Source organism: Taurulus bubalis (assembly GCF_910589615.1).
Source record: "Taurulus bubalis genome assembly, chromosome: 18".
Classification (NCBI taxonomy): Eukaryota; Metazoa; Chordata; class Actinopteri; order Perciformes; family Cottidae; genus Taurulus; species Taurulus bubalis.
In genome coordinates, this window is record NC_136606.1 from 21,837,985 (window position 1) to 21,858,742 (window position 20,758).

The following is a 20,758-nucleotide window of genomic DNA, read 5'->3' on the forward strand; positions in this document are numbered from 1 at the left end:
AATTTCTTGACCAATCTTTTGGACACTGACAGCTATTTGAAGGGCAGACAGTAATATGGAGGGCTACCTTGAAATATATGTTACATTATTTATAAGCACCTGTATCCACTAAATAATTATTTATGTATTTTTTCAGAATTCTGAAAATCTTTTGAATGCTGAATTCTGGAAAATTCCAGAGGAGGTGGATTGGTCTGGTTGTTTGATACGAAATATCCTCGACATTAAAATAGTGAGCTCAAGGTCGGGAAAGGAGACGGACCCGCCGGTCTATGCTGGTTTTGTTGCCGTGGAAACAAAGCCCGGTTGAAGGAGGAGCCTCGAGCGTTCTACTGTTTGCAGCGTTGTCCTGTGGTGACGCCTGGCCGTGCGCCTCTGAAGTCTGGTTTAGAAACAGAAAGTCTTAACAATCTTCATTTGAGTAAATATTTTGCAGCCAAACTAAATAGTTTCAGGATATTCAACATTATTTTCAATCTAATGCATTTCATACTTTACTTGTTTTCTTGACAGGGCTTGCGTAAGGCAATGAAGCGGCCCATGAATATGATCCATGAGTGTACAGCGAAATGCAACCCCTCCTCGTCTTTGTGGAGGTGTGCTTATGGCTTTATGTCGGTTACACTTGTTGTCTTTTTCATCTTCACAGTTCATTTTGTGTTATTCTGACGTTTCGGAGAACATTGCAGCGCATTGAGGCTGAACGTTGGAGCTGAGGGGCTCGCACTACGTAAACACAAAGCTCAATTTGGGGTCGCCCTTCCTCCAATGTGATTGGACTGCTGGGTAAAAAGGGACAGTGGGGAGCCGGGTGTTTCATCTACAGATTTCCACACAAAATCCATGCCTCAAGGCATTGGAAAGAGATGATTAACCATGAAGGCCTCAGGTAATTCACCCTCAAGTTTGCACTGTCCACATTCCTAACAAACGGACAAGCTCAGGTTCTGGTTCTGCCTCTCCCAAGAGAACCGAGCTGTGGATACAGCAGGTACCACGTCGGGATATGAGTTCACATTCCTGTCAAAATAGACAAAAAAGACAAAGCAGAGCCAAATAGATGAAGAAGAGACAGAAAAAAAGAAAGAAATGCAGACAGTGTTCATCAGTTCATAATGGTTCAATCTGTCACTGGCAGCCAAGGGACAGAAAATACACTGATTCACTTATGATTGGACCGAGCGCCTTGCCCATCTCCACCCGCCGACAGCAGCTGTGTGGAGCCGTGTGTGTGTGTGTGTGTGTGTGTGTGTGTGTGTGTGTGTGTGTGTGTGTGTTCGTGTCGGTGAGCCTGCTCGTGTAAATTTAACTGGAACACCTAATGGAGAGAGAAGTGTGCGGAGCCGGACAGGCCCTGTTTAGATGAAAGTCACAGCTTCCACTGCTGGTTTATAGACTGGCTCCCTGTCAGTTTGAAAAGGTCAAGCTTCTGTTTTTTCAAGAGCAGTAAAATGGAGAGCGGGTTGAAGAAAGTTTTATCCGACCGAGACGGGGAGCTACCCTGCTGTGACATTTAAGAATGGTGCTGTTAAAGGATGAGGGAGGCAATGTTTTAGATTTTTCTTATTATCAAGAAATTACGTATACAAACCCAAACCAACAGCGAGCGTTTCTATATTGTCCTCCTCTGTGCCATAGAGGTCCATTGTTCCTTCATTACCATGACAACTAGAATTTATTTATATTTTTACTCTTCACTGACCATTTTAGTTGATCCCAGAGGATCATACAGTTTGGAATATACAGCTCTGGAAAAAAGAAAGAGACTCCTCCAAATGTGTCTCAAAATCAGCATCTCTTCATGTATGGCAGCCGTTACATTCCAGTTTCTGTTGAATTCCAACACAGGCACACCTTCAACAAAAAACAGTGCCGTGGTCATCACGCTCCTCTTGCATTAGGACCAGCTAGATGACAGAAACTGCTAGTAGTACCTCAAAAGTAATTGGAATAAAAAAAGTGACTATTGACCATGTCAAAAGAGTTCAAAAGAAAAGTTGTTATTGAGAAAAAGGGTTCACATCTGGTTTCACTGGCAGAGGGATACAGTGAGCGTTAGGTTGCTTCCATCCTTAACACTTCAAAGAGGCGGTTCTTAAGAACACGGTCAAGCAGCACACATTCGGGACAACAAAGCTACAGACGCCAGCGGACCAGACGCCTCGCCACTCACCGGGATGTCTGCCAACTCATTCCAATGTCACTCAACAACTGTAGGATGACATCAAGTGACCTCCAAAAAGAATGGCAAACGGCAGCCAGGGTCAAGTGCATGGCGAGGACGGTTAGAAACCGGCTCCGAGCCGCAGGACTGAAGCTAGAAAAAAGCCCCTCGTCAACGAGAAGGACTGGACCATAGAGGACTGGGGTAAGGTCATCTTCTCTGAGGAGTCCAACACCTGGTCGTCATGGTGAGACGGAGACCTGGAGAGGACGACAAGCCACAGTGTAAAAAGGTGAACAGTGAGTTCACACATACAAGTTCACACTTGTATAACATTTGGCTTGTTACTTAACGTTAAGTAGTTGTGTTGCCTAAACCTAACAAATCGTGTCATATGTGGCATTGTGCGCCTTCTTAAAATATGGAATAAGGTTAAATAAATGCATTAATCCAGAATTATATTTATTTAACAATAAAAGCACAGGTTTCTTTTAACTGCCAGCAGGTGGACCTTCGCAAATAATGGTTGCGTGTAAACCAATGACCAGTAAACTAATGTCAACTCTTAGACAGCAAGTTGCCCCAGCAAAAACAATACCTTCAAACTTTGGTGCTGAACATGTGCTAGATATGGGTTGATAATCGCTCTGGAGGTCTCCTTGGTTCATTACACCATCAAAGAGAAGGGCCACAGCAGTGTGTGTGTGTGTGTGTGTGTGTGTGTGTGTGTGTGTGTGTGTGTGTGTGTGTGTGTGTGTGTGTTTGCCTCCACCTCTATCCTCCCTTCGCTGCTTCTGGTAATTTAATCTGCAAATAAAGTCCTCGTCATCGGACAGTGCTTCACCACCCACAATTAACCTGACCGTGAGCCGGGCTGCTGCTCCGGGGAGGCTGCAGGCCCGACATCAGTTATGCTATACTGAACTGTGTGTGTGTGTGTGTGTGTGTGTGTGTGTGTGTGTTATAATGCAAACAAGTTTGTTCTAATATTGGTTGGGACATGTCCCTACTGCCCATGTGCAAGCCTATGATGCTCTGGCACCAGCATGAGGTTGACAAATGTTGGGTTTGAAATATTTCAACAATTGGATGGATTGTCATGCAATTTGGTACAGAAATTCTCATCTGGCTTTTCATCTAGCGCAATCTTCAGATCAACATTTCAGTTATTGCAATATGTTATACTCTGAAAAAGACATTTCCATTAACCTCAGCTGTATATTCAGAGCCTTTGATTACATTTGTTGAAAAAAAGAAGAAGTGCAGGAGCTTAAAAAAAGGTTGCGCGACGGTTAAGAGGCCATGATGCATATTGACGACGGAACAAGTAGTCAAGAGTGCAGGAGCTCAACAATATTCAGCAAGCTATAATGTGATTACGCAATGAAACAAGTCAATGCACCAGTAACATAAAAGCCTTGGTAAACTACTTGAGGAGGTCACCGTTGATCGGGAAGAAACCCCAAGGCTCGATGGCAGAAGCTCAGAAGTGTTCTGCAGGAGTTCAGGGTCTTTCAATGTAACGACGATGCCGTGACGCAAGAGAAGGAGTCCTAGAGCCCACAAAACAAGAGCCTGTGACGCTCAGGAGGTCAAGAGCGCGCTCGGGCTGGATGAAGGCTTGATGCTGAAAGAGAGATCTTCATGAGCGTGCCTGATGGGACACCTGTCTTGAATGCAGGCACATCTCTGCAGATTACATGACTACTGGCAAGTGTGCACACCAGGTGCTCTGCTGCACAATGTGGAGTTCACCAAAGTGAAATATTGTAAAAGAACACAAATGAATTGAATTTAGTTTTCTCCGTGTGGAGCTTTGTGACAGCTACATTAGGGAGTAAAGCTCAGAAATTAAAACGGCACACTTAAATGCAGGTTATTGAAACGATTAATTAGGCAGCAAGAAAAATCTCGTTGGATGCCATATTTATAGAAAAGGATCAGCATTTCCTTTTCAAACATAATTTGGCAGCTTACCGTGTGTGCATTAACACATTTGTGCACAAAGACGATATTTAGTATGCGAAGGAAAATTGCCACAAATCTGATACGGAAAAGGCTAAAATTGTGTTTATTTAAGGACCTCCATTTTAAATATATATTTCACCCTTTGATCTTTGATATCCGACATGTATGACTTCACAACGTATGTCTATATACATCCTTCCCATCATAAATGGTCTTCGTCAATATTAATTACAGCCTCACAATCTTCGACCGTTGCATAATCACATCTACATTCTGTGTGTCCACCATGAAATAGGATCCTAATTGACTTTCCTTTGCCATTGTTTTAGTCCCGAGAGAGAAACACAGACAGTTTGTGTCAAAGTACACAAAACCAATCGTCTACATTTCTTCTTCACAACCTGCCATGACACTGGGGATTGTTTACGCCACAAGGACTCCAGGCCTGGGATCCCTAAACCTTGTCTGCAGTCAAATATATGTTGGTAATACCTTATCACTGTGTCTCCTACTTGTTGCTATTCATATGACTAGGGATCCATGCTTGATTTGCCTGGAATCAATTGAATTGACTTACTCTGCTTAAGGTTTTCTCTCTGTATCTTTATTTATTTGGATGGGAGAGGTGCCTGAGGGAAAAGTGTGTACGTCTGTGTCAAATGCAAAACACAACAGTTCCTTTGGCACAAGTCGGCACAGCTTTGACATGAAAGGTGCCCTCAGTAAAGCACGGGTCTCTGGGAGATGTGTCTGCTGCGAATACTGCTGCATTGTGGGATTGGATGGATACAACCCGCAGTTGGTCATCACACCTCATCCCTGTGCTCCAGCAGCCATGAGATCCATGAGAAGTGTCCCAGACAGTGACCTGAGACAGTCTGATGGCCATCGTGTAGTGACCCCACCACAAAGAAAAGGCCGTATTTGCTTTTCAGTCCCTGCGTCACATTTCACTGCTAACAAGCTATAAAGATGGAATAACGAAACGTGAGCATTCAGCAAAACTAAATTTGTTTTGAGAGCGTGGTAATATCCTTCAAATCGGTCTCCTCTGTGTCCTGGACTGGCTCGGGGAAGAAAACTCCCCGCACTGGATTTGTTCTGCATAAATGAGCGCTGCGAGCAGGTGGAACACAAATAGTCTGCTCCTCCGCTCCAGCCTCATACCTATTCCTCCAAGGTATTTTTCAAATTAAGCTTGGCAAATATATTTCCAAAGCCTGGGAGGCGGCTGTGGTGGTTAGTGTGGTTTAATGCCGCACGGCTCTGGCTGCACTCAAACGCAGAGGAACTTCAAAACGGAGCCGAACAATAGTTCCAAATTACAGCAAACTGTAAACGAGCAGATTCATACGCTACTTTGCAACTAAAACCACGATGATAAGCATTGGGGTAATTGCTGGCAGTCATGTGGCGCATGCTACGGTTTGCTAAATCATCAAACACTGTCAGAATATACACGCATGTTGGATCGAGACAAAAGAGCTTGAGGAGCTCGAGTGTTTCAGCCACAGACCCAGATGACAAACGCCGGCTCTCGCCCTGGAATGGATTATTATAAACAACGCTTATATTTCCTCACAAAACCAGCCTCGCTCGGTCCCAGCCCACACTTTTAAGAAGCGCTGCCTTTCCACATCTGTGCTGATGCTGTGGGTTTGCAGCATGCTCGCACACTCGCTCTTCCTTCATCCTAATTAATTGGCACTTCAGATCCCCGCAGTATCACTGAGCCTCCTGGTTTTATCTCACACGCTAACACACTGACAGCTGCTGCAGTCTCTGAGGCAACAACACAACAACAAGCGCTCCGTGTGTGTGTGTGTGTGTGTGTGTGTGTGTGTGTGTGTGTGTGTGTGTGTGTGTGTGTGTGTGTGTGTGTGTGCGTGTATGTTGGTGTGGACTTGTGTTTGAGTAGGTGCTGGTTTTTGCTTTCATTCAAAAAAATAAAAATCTATATTTGAATCCTTTGGTGTTTTGTTTCTTCCAAAATGTTTCGACAAACTGAAGCCCGAGTTTTCTTTGAAAGTATATTTTGAACATGACTTTTATAAACATGTGTCCAACACCATATCAATATTTGACAGTTTGAATAATACAAAGAGGATTATATTTGTATGTACTATAGATATCGATACAACATTACATAAACAAGCATTATCCATAAGGATCTTTACAGTCTGATCATGTTGACTGTTCTCAGCTTATTGAGTGTCGGTGGTTTCAGCCTCACAGATGTGAATCAGAAGGGATGTGCTGCACTTCCCAGAAGGGTCAGAGTTTCGTTATCATGTGTTCCCGTTAATCGCCGACACGATTACAAGAAGACATCGCAGCGATGAGGACGGGAGCAAAGGAGGAATCCGGTGACGTGCGATACAGGAGCCACAAAGTCTTTGTCAGGATAAGGTTGAGGGTTGATGGATGGGTCAAACCAGACGGGACTTTCACCCAGGAGACCGCCGTTTGTGTCCCGCGTGAAAGAGAGCCGTGATGTTAAACTTCAGTCGGGACGACCAGCAGCGAGGCCTCCGCGGCTCCCTGGGGGCCGCTCCACAGCAGATCACTTTCCAGGAAGCTCGGAGCGCCGTCACACGGTGTGAGTCACAGGTCATGTTGTCCCTCGTCTTCATCGCCCTCAGCATGCAGATTCAACCAGAGCGCTGCTGCTCTTCTGAAGGATCCTGGTGGAGTGTTGGGGAATCCCTGAAGGAGGACGGCTCTGTGACACCAACAATACTAAATGCTTCCCTAAACTGAGATAACAGAGGATTTTCAGATTTTTCTATAATATTAAATCAATAATGTAACAAAAAAACAAAGCCAATAATAGAAAAAATAAATCCAACAGATATGGTTAGTAATAATGATCACTTCTACAGATCGATGTCTGTACTGCAATGACAATCAAGCTACATTTAATCTGACAGTCTTGAGATCAGCATCGTTCAGATGAACATTTCTGAAGCGTCGATTCAGAACTAACGACAGAACCGACTGAGATGAGCGAGGGGACCTGATCATGAGGACATTTAAAGAAGGGATTCTCAACTTCAGGTGATTAGGGGATGCCCTTTGCAGGAAGTGGACGGTCCCACACCTCAGGAGCCGCTCTCCCTGGTTCATCCTGATTAGATTAGACAGGCTGTCCCCGAGTGATCCTTTTAATTCCCGCACGCTCAAAGACAACAGCAGCGACGTGCGCAGAAAAGGTCAAAAGACTCGGGGCCCTTTGGTACCTAAAACCTCCTCAGCTTTAATATCCTCCCTCTCCCATCTAATGAAAACAGAGGGAATAAAGCCTCCCCGAGGTGGAGCAACGAGATTTAATCCTTCAAAACATCACCTTCTAACAAGCCCCATCTTTGTGGCAGCTGTCTTCAAGTAAAAGACAGATGCAACATTATTACCGCAACAGATTGGACAAATATGATGTGGGGTTTTTTCCCGCACAGAACGCACCTGATCAATAACCGGGATATTGGGCATGCATTGTGCTCAGGTGTGTCCTTAACTCCAGTCAATGAAAGGAGTCGATACGAGATGTTATGATAAATGCTGACCCGCACCCTGAAATGACAATAAAAGAATGTTCCGAGGCGATCCATCCGCTGATCGTTATCTGCTATAGATCCAGATGTTCGCTCCGGGAATGACAGCTGTTGAAGACGACCCGCATCGTCCCATTAAAAACCACGAAAGCGCGGCGATGTCAGGATGTCACCTGTTTAACGCACGCCGTTTTAGCCAATGCTTTGATGGTGAAGGTGGGGGGAGGGGACTTTTTATTTGATTGGATTCCAGCACTGGCTGCAGTGTGCGCCAACAGCCAGCAGGTGGCCCGCGTGAGGTCCAGACTGCAGCAGTACTGGGAGTGAACGCGGCGGCTGCAGGAGCGCATCCCTGCTCCTCTCAGAGCAGGAACCCTGCAGCGTCAGAGGCGACCTTCACGTCTCCATGTTCCAGGACAACGATTCAGATAAACAGAGATCAGCACCAGATCAGGATCACCTGAATGTGACATACAGGCGTAGGAAGAGGAGGCGATGAGGAATGTCACCACGAGCGTGGCTGGTATTTTTAAGTATGCGTACACTAAAAAGTAATGTAAAATGTGTGGGGCTGTACAGGAGGAAGAATGAGTCAGACTTGTTAGCGTGGCTCAAAATGCAGAGGCTTTAAAGACAGATCATTTGGAGCTCCGCTGAATGCTACTGTTCATTTTAGATGTAGATGCTTTTACGAAAAACTGCTCATTTTGGTCGTCCCTGTGGAAAGTGGTAGCATCTCTGAGCGCCGGGGTCCCTTTAGAAAAGCTCTCATTGTGCTGCAGCGGGGTCTGCAGGTGGAAGCCGGACTACGTACATTTTCATAACCAGACTCAATGTAAAATTTATCACAAGACTGGATGATTTAACATCAATAAACTCCATAATCCAAAGAAGAAAAAGGACCTGCAATTTTCTGAAATTTATATAAAACTATATATATATAAAAAAACTATAAAACTGCTCGTTGTCTTGCGAGCTTGGTAAAGAGAAACTGTGTGTCGATGATGACATGACACAGACTTGAATGCATTTGAATTGAGCTCAGAGATAATCCACGCAGGTGCACAACGTGTTACCCAGGAAGCCGGGAAGAGAGAAGCGGCGCCGCTTTGCCGCTCTATTTCTGTGCGTGCAGATGTGGCCGCTGCAAAGGGACCGGCGTGCGTTTCTGTTCGTCAGCCCGGCGCTCTAATTAGCCCGCCGTTTATCACGGCCGCGTGATTGCTTTTGTAATGATGTCACCGCTGCATAATGAGTAAGGAGGCGTTACGGCGGCAAACATGACAGGCGCTCGGCTCCTCTCTCCACGGACACGTTTGACGGGCGGAGGATGATCGGAGGGAGGGGAAACACCAGCGAGGGGCGGAACACAGAGGCGTTATTTAAATGCCAGGGGGCAAAATTCATCTGTCACAAGTTGAAATGTATTTTGTAGAGCGAGAGCGGCTAGCCTTGTCGAGGCGCTCATGAACAACGGCGGAAAGCGTAACCCCCCCCCCCCACACACATACACACACACACACACACACATACACACACACACACACACCCCTCTAGGAATTAGGTGCAACAACGTTTGTTGATGCGCCGCCAAGAAATTATACGAAAGGTTCCTTCTGCATTTTAATGACTGTCTGAATCCAGCCACGCATGATCGCGCCGGCAGGAAATGCACGCGTTGAAACGGAGCCTGAAAACGACACCTTCGCCACCACAGTGTGTGTGTGTGTGTGTGTGTGTGTGTGTGCGTGCGTGTGCGTGTGTGCGTGTGTGCGTGCGTGCGTGTGCGTGCGTGTGCGTGTGTGTGCGTGCGTGTGCGCGTGTGCGTGTGTGCGTGCGTGTGCGTGTGCGTGTGTGTGCGTGCGTGCGTGTGTGCGTGCGTGCGTGTGCGTGTGCGTGTGTGTGTGTGTGTCCAAACACCAGCGCTGCCCGGCTGCAGTTCTGAGAGCCAGACTCGGGGCTGACGGGGCATCGTCTACAGAAACATGCCAGGCGTCTACAGAAACAGCCAGGCGCTAAGCTAAAAGCTAGCAAGTTAGGCCGACCCGATGCTTCCACCGTCGCCATGGTAATTGACGTCCGAGTCAGTATTTGCATGCGTTGTTTCTGTCGTTTGCAATAAAGAGCTAAGCATACTAGCAGAAATAAGGAATGGAGTTATTCTCCATACTGTTTAGTGGGTGTGTGTGTGTGTGTGTGTGTGTGTGTGTGCCTGGCTCTAAAACACAGTGGAGTAGATCAATAGACAAGAGAGACAGCAGACATCATCGCAGGTCTTTTATTTGAGGCCTTCATGCTGGATCAGGCTACCGTCTGTGTGTCATCATTCGTTTCCTTCATACGAGCAAATTGGTTTTCATGTTCTTGTTGCACATTTTGTAGTCTCTCTTGTTTCAATAAAAAGGGGGAAAAAAGACTGGTGGTACTCCTGACTTCAAGAGCTCTTTGCTACAGCACATGAGACCAGAGACTGTAGATAAGAAGTGGGCGTCGGCATCCTGCCTTCAGCCGTTATTTCCTGGTCTTTGAAGCCGTGAGTTCTGCGATTTCGCCGTGGCAACCAGTAAACAGAAGTGACCATATTTTGGTGACGAGACGCCGTATACGTCTCTGGTAGGAACCTGTCAATCACCTTGTTGCCCCGCCCAACATACTCTGCTTTATGGTCTGTTTGACTCTAAATGACCATAATTTACTAAATGAACATCATGCTGTATTGAAGAAGACTTGAAACTAGAGATTGAGACATAAACTCATGTTTACAATGTTTACTGAGGGAATACATCAAGAGAAGTAGAGTCATTTATATATACTTCTATACAACCAGAGGAGTCACCCCCTGGTGGTCAGTAGAGAGAATGCAGCTTTAACACATGAAGCATAGACTTCTATACAAACAGAGGAGTCACCCCCTGGTGGTCAGGAGAGAGAATGCAGCTTTAAGACACTTCTACATTGGTTTCACTTTCCAGACCTGTAGTCTTTTTTCTCAGGCTACTACGAGAGGAAAAGCATATTTTTCTAGCAGCTGTAATATCTGACTGAGATCTGTTTCTCATATTGACTGAAGGGTGAGAGGAAACTGACGCTCATGAAGACACTCCCTCCCTTTCTCTCCCTGTGTGTGTTGCCGTACGTTATGTGACAGATACAGTTGTCCGACAGCGAGACGTAGAGAAGGCAAACTCCAAATCGCACTCAAAAAAAAACAACCAGTTCCCCTTCTTATACAGTCTTGGTCTTCCTCTGGTCGCCTGCTGAATTCTGGTAGATGACCTTTGACCTCTTCACAATTGCTATCCATCTATAAAAGAAAAAGGCACTCATACTTGTATAGTTTAGTTTGGTGATCGGACAGTAACCTTGGACACCACTTACTTTGCACGGCAGCTGGAGTCACGTGAGAATCACACATCACACAAAAGAATCCATCTAGTCAGGCTTCAAGTGATGCTTTGTGTCCAATCAGTGTCCTGTGAGGAGCTACAGGCGTGGCTTAGGCGTGGCTTAGGCGTGGTTTAGGCGTGGCTTAGGCGTGTTTTATGCATGGTTTAGGCGTGTTTGGCACAACTGTTGGTTCTGAACAACGTCAGCGTCTCCTGAAGAGGTTAGCGTAGATGCTGCAACAGCGTCAGTTCTATCAGAACTGGAGAGAATGCATTCAATTAAAGAAGAAAATGACACGGGAGGCTTTTCTTGTTGGAAAAGGTGGTTCCCCTCTTCTCCCGACTGAGTGCTTGACTGAAGTGGCAGCTCTTTCTCAAACAGTTTCCAATGACATCTTCTCCTATGGTTTTGTGTCACGAGCCACATGGCGGGTCGGGTTAGGACCTGATAGGTAACACCAGCGCTGTAATGCACAGCACATTGTCAATAGACTATTTTCTGTTTACAGGTTGTCATTGTATTCTATCCTTATAATGGATTATTTAAGGTGCACCTGTCTCTGGTGTTTATTCTTTGATTGGTTGTCTCAGTCGGGGACACGAAGACAAACATTTGTCGTATTGATAGCATAGCTGGACGTCCAGGTAGGGGAGCGCTGCTTAGTGGATGAACTGTTTAAGATGCTACCGGTGGCATGAGAAAACCCTCCAATAAACTGGCACATGACTCTACTGGCACACACACACACACACACACACACACACACACACACACACACACACACACACACACAATGCACTCCGGTTCTTCTCCACCAAATGTATCAAGACTGACAGCTGCTTGCTTCCGCGCCGCTGCCAGTCGAGATTGTTTAAGTGAACTTTGCTCATCTAGCCGGGAAAATCTGCGCATATGTTCAGCCTGCCTTGTGGCCCCCCCCCCCTACACACACACACACACACACCCTGCCGTGTGCCCCCCCCACACCCGACCCCCCTCAATCCCCACCTTACCAGGAGCCAGCCGTTATCTTCCTCTTGACATTTGTAGATGCCAGATAGCTGTCTAATATACTGTTGCAGATATTGGCTTACGAGGTGTGGGGGGTGCGGTGTGAGGTGTGTGTGTCTGTGTGTGTGTCTGTGTGTGTGTGTGTGTGTGTGTGTGTGTGTGTGTGTGTGTGTGTGTGCGTGCGTGTGAGAGAGAGAGGGGGTGGGGGGTAGAGCTGTGAGATAGCAGCTGATATCTGAGTAAACAGGAATCATATTATTCTTTATTGTGCGACGGGATCTAAGCTGCCTCCGATTGTTGCGAGGCCTCTTTTCCAGGTCGAAGGGGGAGATAAAGGAAAGTTCTTAATGTCAATATGAATGAGCACACACACACACACACACACCCTCCCTCCCTCCCTCCATCCCTCCTGGTTTCTTTTTTAATATCCTGTGTGTGCACACTGCAAGAAACCTCCACCTTATCTCGTAAGTTTGGTCTATTATTGAGCCCAAAACATCTTGGTTATTATTTATTCTTTTAATACAAATGAGAAATCCTCCAGTGCATTCTGCAGACTGTTCCCCCTGTACCCCTGACCGCCTGATACGACACACAACGAATGATATTGCACTGAGATGCGTATAATATTCCAGTGAAGCGTATGATATTCCAGTGACATGCGTATGATATTCCAGTGAAGCGTATGATATTCCAGTGACATGCGTATGATATTCCAGTGACATATGTAAGATATTCCAGTGACATGTGTATGATATTCCAGTGATGCATATGATTTTCCAGTGATACATGCGTATGATATTCCAGTGACATGCGTATGATATTCCAGTGATGCATATGATATTCCAGTGATACATGCGTATGATATTCCAGTGATGCATATGATATTCCAGTGACATGCGTATGATATTCCAGTTATACATGCGTGTGATATTCCAGTGATGCATATGATATTCCAGTGATGCGTATGATATTCCAGTGATGCGTATGATATTCCAGTGATACATGCGTATGATATTCCAGTGACATGTGTATGATATTCCAGTGATGCGTATGATAATCCAGTGACATGCGTATGATATTCCAGTTATACATGCGTGTGATATTCCAGTGATGCGTATGATATTCCAGTGATGCATATGATATTCCAGTGATGCATATGATATTCCAGTGATGCATATGATATTCCAGTGACATGCGTATGATATCCCAGTGACATGCGTATGATATTCCAGTGATATGCATATGATATCCCAGTGACATGCGTATGATATTCCATTGACATGCGTATGATATTCCTGTGATGCGTATGATATTCCAGTGACATGTGTATGATATTCCAGTGATGCGTATGATATTCCAGTGACATGCGTATGATATTCCAGTGATGCGTATGATATTCCAGTGACATGCATATGATATTCCAGTGATGTGTATGATATTCCAGTGACATGCGTGTGATATTCCAGTGATGCGTATGATATTCCAGTGACATGTGTATGATATTCCAGTGATGCGTATGATATTCCAGTGACATGCGTATGATATTCCAGTGATGCGTATGATATTCCAGTGACATGCATATGATATTCCAGTGATGTGTATGATATTCCAGTGACATGCGTATATTCCAGTGATGCGTATGATATTCCAGTGAGATGCGTATGATATTCCAGTGATGCATATGATATTCCAGTGATACATGCGTATGATATTCCAGTGATGCGTATATCATATTCCAGTGACATACGTATGATATTCCAGTGATACATGCATATGATATTCCAGTGACATGCGTATGATATCCCAGTGACATGCGTATGATATTCCAGTGACATGCGTATGATATTCCTGTAATGCATATGATATTCCAGTGACATGCGTATGATATTCCAGTGATGCGTATGATATTCCAGTGACATGCGTATGATATTCCAGTGACATGCGTATGATATTCCAGTGATGCGTATGATAATCCAGTGACATGCGTATGATATTCCAGTTATACATGCGTGTGATATTCCAGTGATGCGTATGATATTCCAGTGATGCGTATGATATTCCAGTGATGCATATGATATTCCAGTGATACATGCGCATGATATTCCAGTGATGTGTATATCATATTCCAGTGACATGCGTATGATATTCCAGTGATACATGCGTATGATATTCCAGTGACATGCGTATGATATCCCAGTGACATGCGTATAATATTCCATTGACATGCGTATGATATCCCAGTGACATGCGTATGATATTCCATTGACATGCGTATGATATTCCTGTGATGCATATGATATTCCAGTGACATGTGTATGATATTCCAGTGATGCGTATGATATTCCAGTGACATGTGTATGATATTCCAGTGACATGCGTATGATATTCCAGTGATGCGTATGATATTCCAGTGATGCGTATGATAATCCAGTAACATGCGTATGATATTCCAGTTATACATGCGTATGATATTCCAGTGATGCGTATGATATTCCAGTGACATGCGTATGATATTCCAGTGATGCATATGATATTCCAGTGACATGCGTATGATATTCCAGTGATGTGTATGATATTCCAGTGACATGCGTATATTCCAGTGATGTGTATGATATTCCAGTGACATGCGTATGATAGTCCAGTGATGTGTATGATATTCCAGTGACATGCGTATATTCCAGTGATGCGTATGATATTCCAGTGATGCGTATGATATTCCAGTGCAGGGCCGGCTCTAGCCCTTTGGTTGCCCTAGGCGAGATTTAGTTTTGCCCCCCCCCCCCACCCCACAGACACACACAATACTGTACATCACTGAAGAGACATATATTAACTTAACAGCTTTACTTTGCATAGCAGTATTTCACCCACTTATAATTATACTATTCTACATTGCAGTTCAACAATAAATGGTGCATGGACAACAAACACCAGAATAGTTTCAGAACATTTTCTTTTTTATCATTTTAAATAATTTATTACACACTCAAAGTTAGTATTAAATTAACTCCATAAACCGTGCAAAACACTCTTTTTTTTCAAATATGTTTATTGAACAAACCTCAAAACATGATATAAGCTGTGTAGGGAATGACTATGGTTAACAAGGTTTGACAGTTTTTTTTCCCTTACACACAAATTTCGTTTGACACCTTGATGGCTGAGATCAGAAGACTTACCTCTATATCTATTTCTTTTCCTCTTCTTCCTTTTTTCGTCCCTGTTCTCCAGATGGTTTAGACCGCTTCATTTTTGCAAATGTCACGGGCCAGTCAAAGTGGCCGCGCAATAGATTTATTTTTCAGATCACGCACATTTTTCAGACTGCACAAACTTTTTTTGGAGTGAGCCATCTTTGCAATAGAAGATCTTTGATGTGACGTGTTGAGTCTTGGCCAATCAGCGTCCCGTTTTCTCGACAAAAAAAAATCAGATTTTTGGCCGAGTTGTTGTCATAATAGAACATCTTAGATGTGACGTGTCTTGGCCAATCAGCGTTAAGATGTTTGCAGCGCCCGTTTCTCAATATGCGTGTCTCTCGGTACTTGATGAGAAAACTCACAGCTGAATCGTCCCTGCTCGCGGGAGCCAGCGCCGTCCCCCACCCCACGGTCGCGTGGTGAGGGCGCCCCCAACCCATTTGTCGCCCTAGACAGTCGCCTAGTTCGCCTATAGCAATCGCCGGCCCTGTTCCAGTGACATGCGTATGATATTCCAGTGACATGCGTATCGTCAAACTGAGTCTTAAAAGAAACAAAAAATGAAGCTGGTATGAATATTAAATCATGGCTAAGAGAGTTACAACACATTCCTGTTCTTTGTATTCTATGGCTGTATCCTCTTTGCTTTTCATTTGTCTATTTTACCTTTTAAAAGCCTCCCGTGGACAGGTGTTGTATATTAGTTTCACTTAAAACACTTAACACAGAGCATCTGCTCTCTGTGCATAAATATACTACAATGTCCAAATCAACTAAACGGTGCCAACTTATGTCTGCGACAATGCATCGGCCATGCCATGAAAATCATAGCAGCCTAACAACGAGCACAGATGATGATAACTTGATGTTATAATGCCCACAATGATCCACACACCTGTTCTTTAGTGATCACTCTGAGAACACGAGATACAAAGTGACTTGGTGCAGGATTCTTTTGGCTCTACTTATGAGACGGGTAGTTATTATTTTAACACGCGTGTGCTTGCGGTATCCGCCCCCACCCTCAGTGACCTGTGTGGGATCACTGAGGTGTGTATGCAGATCTCGGCCCGGGGTTTTTCCTCCCGCCGCGTGAGAAACAATGCATAAATAACCCTTAATTAGCCTACAGCAAGGAGAGCGAGCGCTCGCTGAAGATGAGGGGGCGGAGGGAGGGCTGGCTGCAGCGTTAATTACAACTAATGCTCTGTTTAGTAAGGGAAAAATACAGGGTTGTGTCATGCCCTCACACACCCAAAAATATGAACAAAAAACAGTCCCCTTCAGGGGGTTCGACGTCGCTTCACTCCTCCTCCTCGTCGCCTTCCTCTTTACCACTGACAAGTCAATTTTTTTCCCCTCACGTTGTTCCAATAACCCAACTGTTACATGCCTTGATTGATACATGGCGGATTCGTGTGTGTGTGTGTGTGTGTGTGTGTGTGTGTGTGTGTGTGTGTGTGTGCGTGTGTGTGTGTGTGTGTGCAGGCATGTCAGCGCAGGCTAATTACCAAATCTCCAGATGAATGTCAGTGTGCGGCACAGTCGGGGCGAAGTATCGCATCCGCCACATCAGCAGCAGCAAGTGTACCTGGGACGGATCAAGGTGCCGACAGGCCTCGTTAACCTCCGTGTGTGTGTGTGTGTGTGTGTGTGTGTGTGTGTGTGAGCGTGCGAGGAGACTTCACACGCGTAATTGGAGACTGAGCCACTTACACACAGCGACGGGGACTTGAGGCGCCGCAGGTGTGTTTGTCATCGGGGGTTTTCTTGCAGCTCGGGCAACACGACAACAAGCAGGTGTGTTGGGTGATTGGTGTTGGAATGAGACGCTGCCATCCAACACGCGGCTTCCTGAAGAGTCCCGCGCCGCGCACCTCCAGGCGGACCCGCCCTAGGGTTTTAGAGTCGCTCGTGTAGTGACGGAAAAATGTACGGAAGCCCAGGAGTGAGGTTCTGTTTTTCTGGTTTAAATTGCTTTTCTTCTGTGTTTATAATAATAAAGTGCACTTTGCACTTACATTTTAAGTGTGATTATAAAATGTCAACAGATGGATAAAAAATGGAAAATATTTTTTAATAAAAAATGTGAACACATGCAACGTTTTAAATGCATTAAAGCATGAAAGATGGACTTATGATTTTAGAACATAAAATCTTAGAAAATAAGTTGATATTTGTTGTAGTATTCATTTTAACCGGTCTAACTTGTAGGCGTCTGAAGCCGGTTTGACTGCTACTCGTCTCAGGATGATGCTCCTGCTCGTTTCCCTGGATACCACACAGACTGTGGATCAGCACCTCAGACACGCCCACTTCAAATAATCCAAACGAGCAGAATGCCTGTTCTTGTGGCAAAAGTTAAACAATGGATTTGACCGTATTATACAATATTATACAGTTCCTCTTCATGCATGATATCCACCAACACCAAGATCTGTTTTCTTTGAAACACCCCCTCCACCCCTCCATGATGATCGAGGACGTTCATTAAAGGTCGTTAACCACAGATATGATGGACAATAATATTGCAGGAATGAAAATAGCATCTTAACAACTTGAGTGGACGGCACAACATGTTGTTTCGGGCGGAAATAGAAGAAATTAGTTTTGTTTTTGTCACGGCAAGCTTTCATTGGTGATTCAAATATATTAAATATAAATATAAGGATTTATTTCACCGTCCTTCTTTTTGGTGTTCATGCGTCTCAAAACATGCAAGAACCAAGCATGTCTAATGTGTTGGGACTCTTGTAGAACCTGGACACAGCTTGATGGAAGCACACAGCATTGTCCTGCTAAGCTCTGAGGCGTGATGACACACGCAGCACGCTTCTCTTTCTGTGAATATGCTCTGCTGCTTTACGCTAAATGACTGGATTTTACCTCGGCAACCTGTCGAGTGTGGAGGAGTGCCCAACAAACACGAGTCAACCACAACCAAGTGTGTTGGTGAGCGCAGCTCAGAACAATGTGCACCGTGAGGCCGAGCAGGAAGCACACGGCGCTCCACAGTGAGGCGCTGATTACACCACGAGCAGCGCGGCGGCGCCACAGGACGGCGTGATGCACACACACACGGCCGCGTGCACAACATACCACAGGCTTGCTATCACACACACACACACACTCTTTATCAGTGAAACACAAGCGTACAAGAAGTACTGATTACCATTTTTGTTAATTAACTGACAGCATCTACATTCAAGAACTACAGGTCAACAACAACTTATGGAACGTCGTGCAGTCTCATCATATTTATTTACATGTAAGTTGTTAATTCATGTCATTCATGTCTTACATTCCCATTTATTGTATCTTAATTGAAATCATGTACAAGCATACGTCTCTGATTTGACCGTTCATACGTCTGTGTCTCTGCTTGCTGATTGCCTCAGACTTTTTATCATTGAGGGTTTTTCCCAAATACTCCATCAGTCAAGTAGTCAACTGTCTCCAGTCATGAATCATTCTCATTTTAACATCACCCGTTCTACAGTAGTAACTGCAGTAGTAAAATATTAAAGAAATATCAACGCTTGAATAGTTTGCATTACACTCATTCAGGTGAATGAAACCCCCAGAATAACTCTTACTTATCGTAGCCAGCTCATCCTCACAGCAAGAGCCCATTTCTTCCTGCTCCAGCAATTTGTATAAAACAAACAACACATGAGTTTCAGTAAAGGAAATGAAGAGCGGGTCCATGGCCCAAAATAAAATAAAAAAAGTTTGATATACATGTTGCATTAAATATAATTATTTATTGTATTTAATGTATTCATAATGTAATTTAAACATGTATTATGTATTTATGTATTCATGGTTAGTGACACAATTAACAAAGAGAAGTATTTTCAAAGGTCTTTTACTGAGTGGGACTATAAAAGTCGACAGTACAGTGAAACTTCCTGATTTAACAAAGTTAACAATATGTTTCCATTTTTTTTAAATCTACAAAATCTTCTGCATGAATAAATCCCAATAACTTTTAATGGCATGTTTTTTTCGTATCTGACGTTTACATTAAAAGAGAAAAAGTATGTTCTGACACTCTGGGTAGACAATCAACCTGAGGGGAGAGCGCCAGGCTGTCAGTGGTACGAGGAGAGAGAGCTACAGCTAATTGGCTTCTAATCACTCAGTAAATTGTCTAATTAAGCCAACAGTTAATTAGGCTTCGCTTGCACAGCAATCTGGGAAGTTTTGTTATGTGTTCGGGTCATAGGGAAGACGTGGGAGTACAGGTGACAGGGGGAGATGTGGGCATGTACAGCTGTGTATGTGTGTGTGTGCGTGTGTGTGCGTGTGTGTGTGTGCGTGCGTGCATGCGTGTGTGGGTGTGTGTGCGTGTGTGTGTGTGTGTGTGCGCAGCCGTTCCATAAAGACTTGAATAAACCCCAAAAAAGGGCGTTTCCACAAAAGTTAAATTCAAGTTTACACATTCAAATGTAAGTAGTCGGGATACTTGAGTACACTATTCTCAAGCAGCGGTCCACTTCAGAGGATGTTGAACACTGTTGATCACATCAGTTACTACATTTCTTGTCTATATATATATTTTGTAATTGCACTGTTTTCTATTAATGTGGCTTGTATCCTTGCATCCATTATTAAAGTATTATTTATTTAATTAGATTTTTCTATAAACTAGACAGAAATAGGCCTGGCTTGTTTGGTAAACGTGTTTTATGGAATGGCAGTATAGGTTTCATCTGGTTGGTCTAGTTCAGACCAGTTGGCACTAGCAAAACAAAAATATGAATTTTAAGTGAAGGATGAAAAGACTCCTCTTACACATCCAAGGTCAGAATAGAAGCAGATTGTAACAAAAATAAAATATTGTTCCCTCCATTGTTTCCCCTGAGGTTTCCTGGAAAGAAATGCAATGTTAAAGAAAAGCACTATTCGTACTGGAATAAATATTCATTCATCATTAGTATATTATTAGAAACTTAATAAATGTGTTATGTACATATATCATATTGATATAGTTGCCTAAAGACATACTCCTCATTCATGTTCAGCTAACCTGCTGTGCCCTGTGTGCTCACTGTCTCCATGGCAACATTACACTTACCGTCATCCTCAACGTTAACATCACCCGAACCAAGAATCAATGTCAAGATGAATCTATCCCATCAAAGAAAAGAAAAATAATAACAGTTAAAAAACATGTACTGTTTTCTGTTGATCTTTTTCAACAGATGATGTGGTTCTGTCGCTTCCATCAGACCTGAGCACTGGGGAACCGCCTCGTGTGAAGTGGACTAGAGTCAGTACCTCCAAGGCTAAGGAGTTTTGAGGTGTTTGGGCTTTACTGTCAAATGCTCCAAAGCTGATTGGACGGCACTTCTCAGATGGGTAATGACCCCAAATATACTGTGGAACATTCTTCAATGGCCAAAGTCACCTGATGTCAACCCAAGTGAGCGTGCTTTTAATTTACTCCAGATAAGCAAGCAGCACCTGAA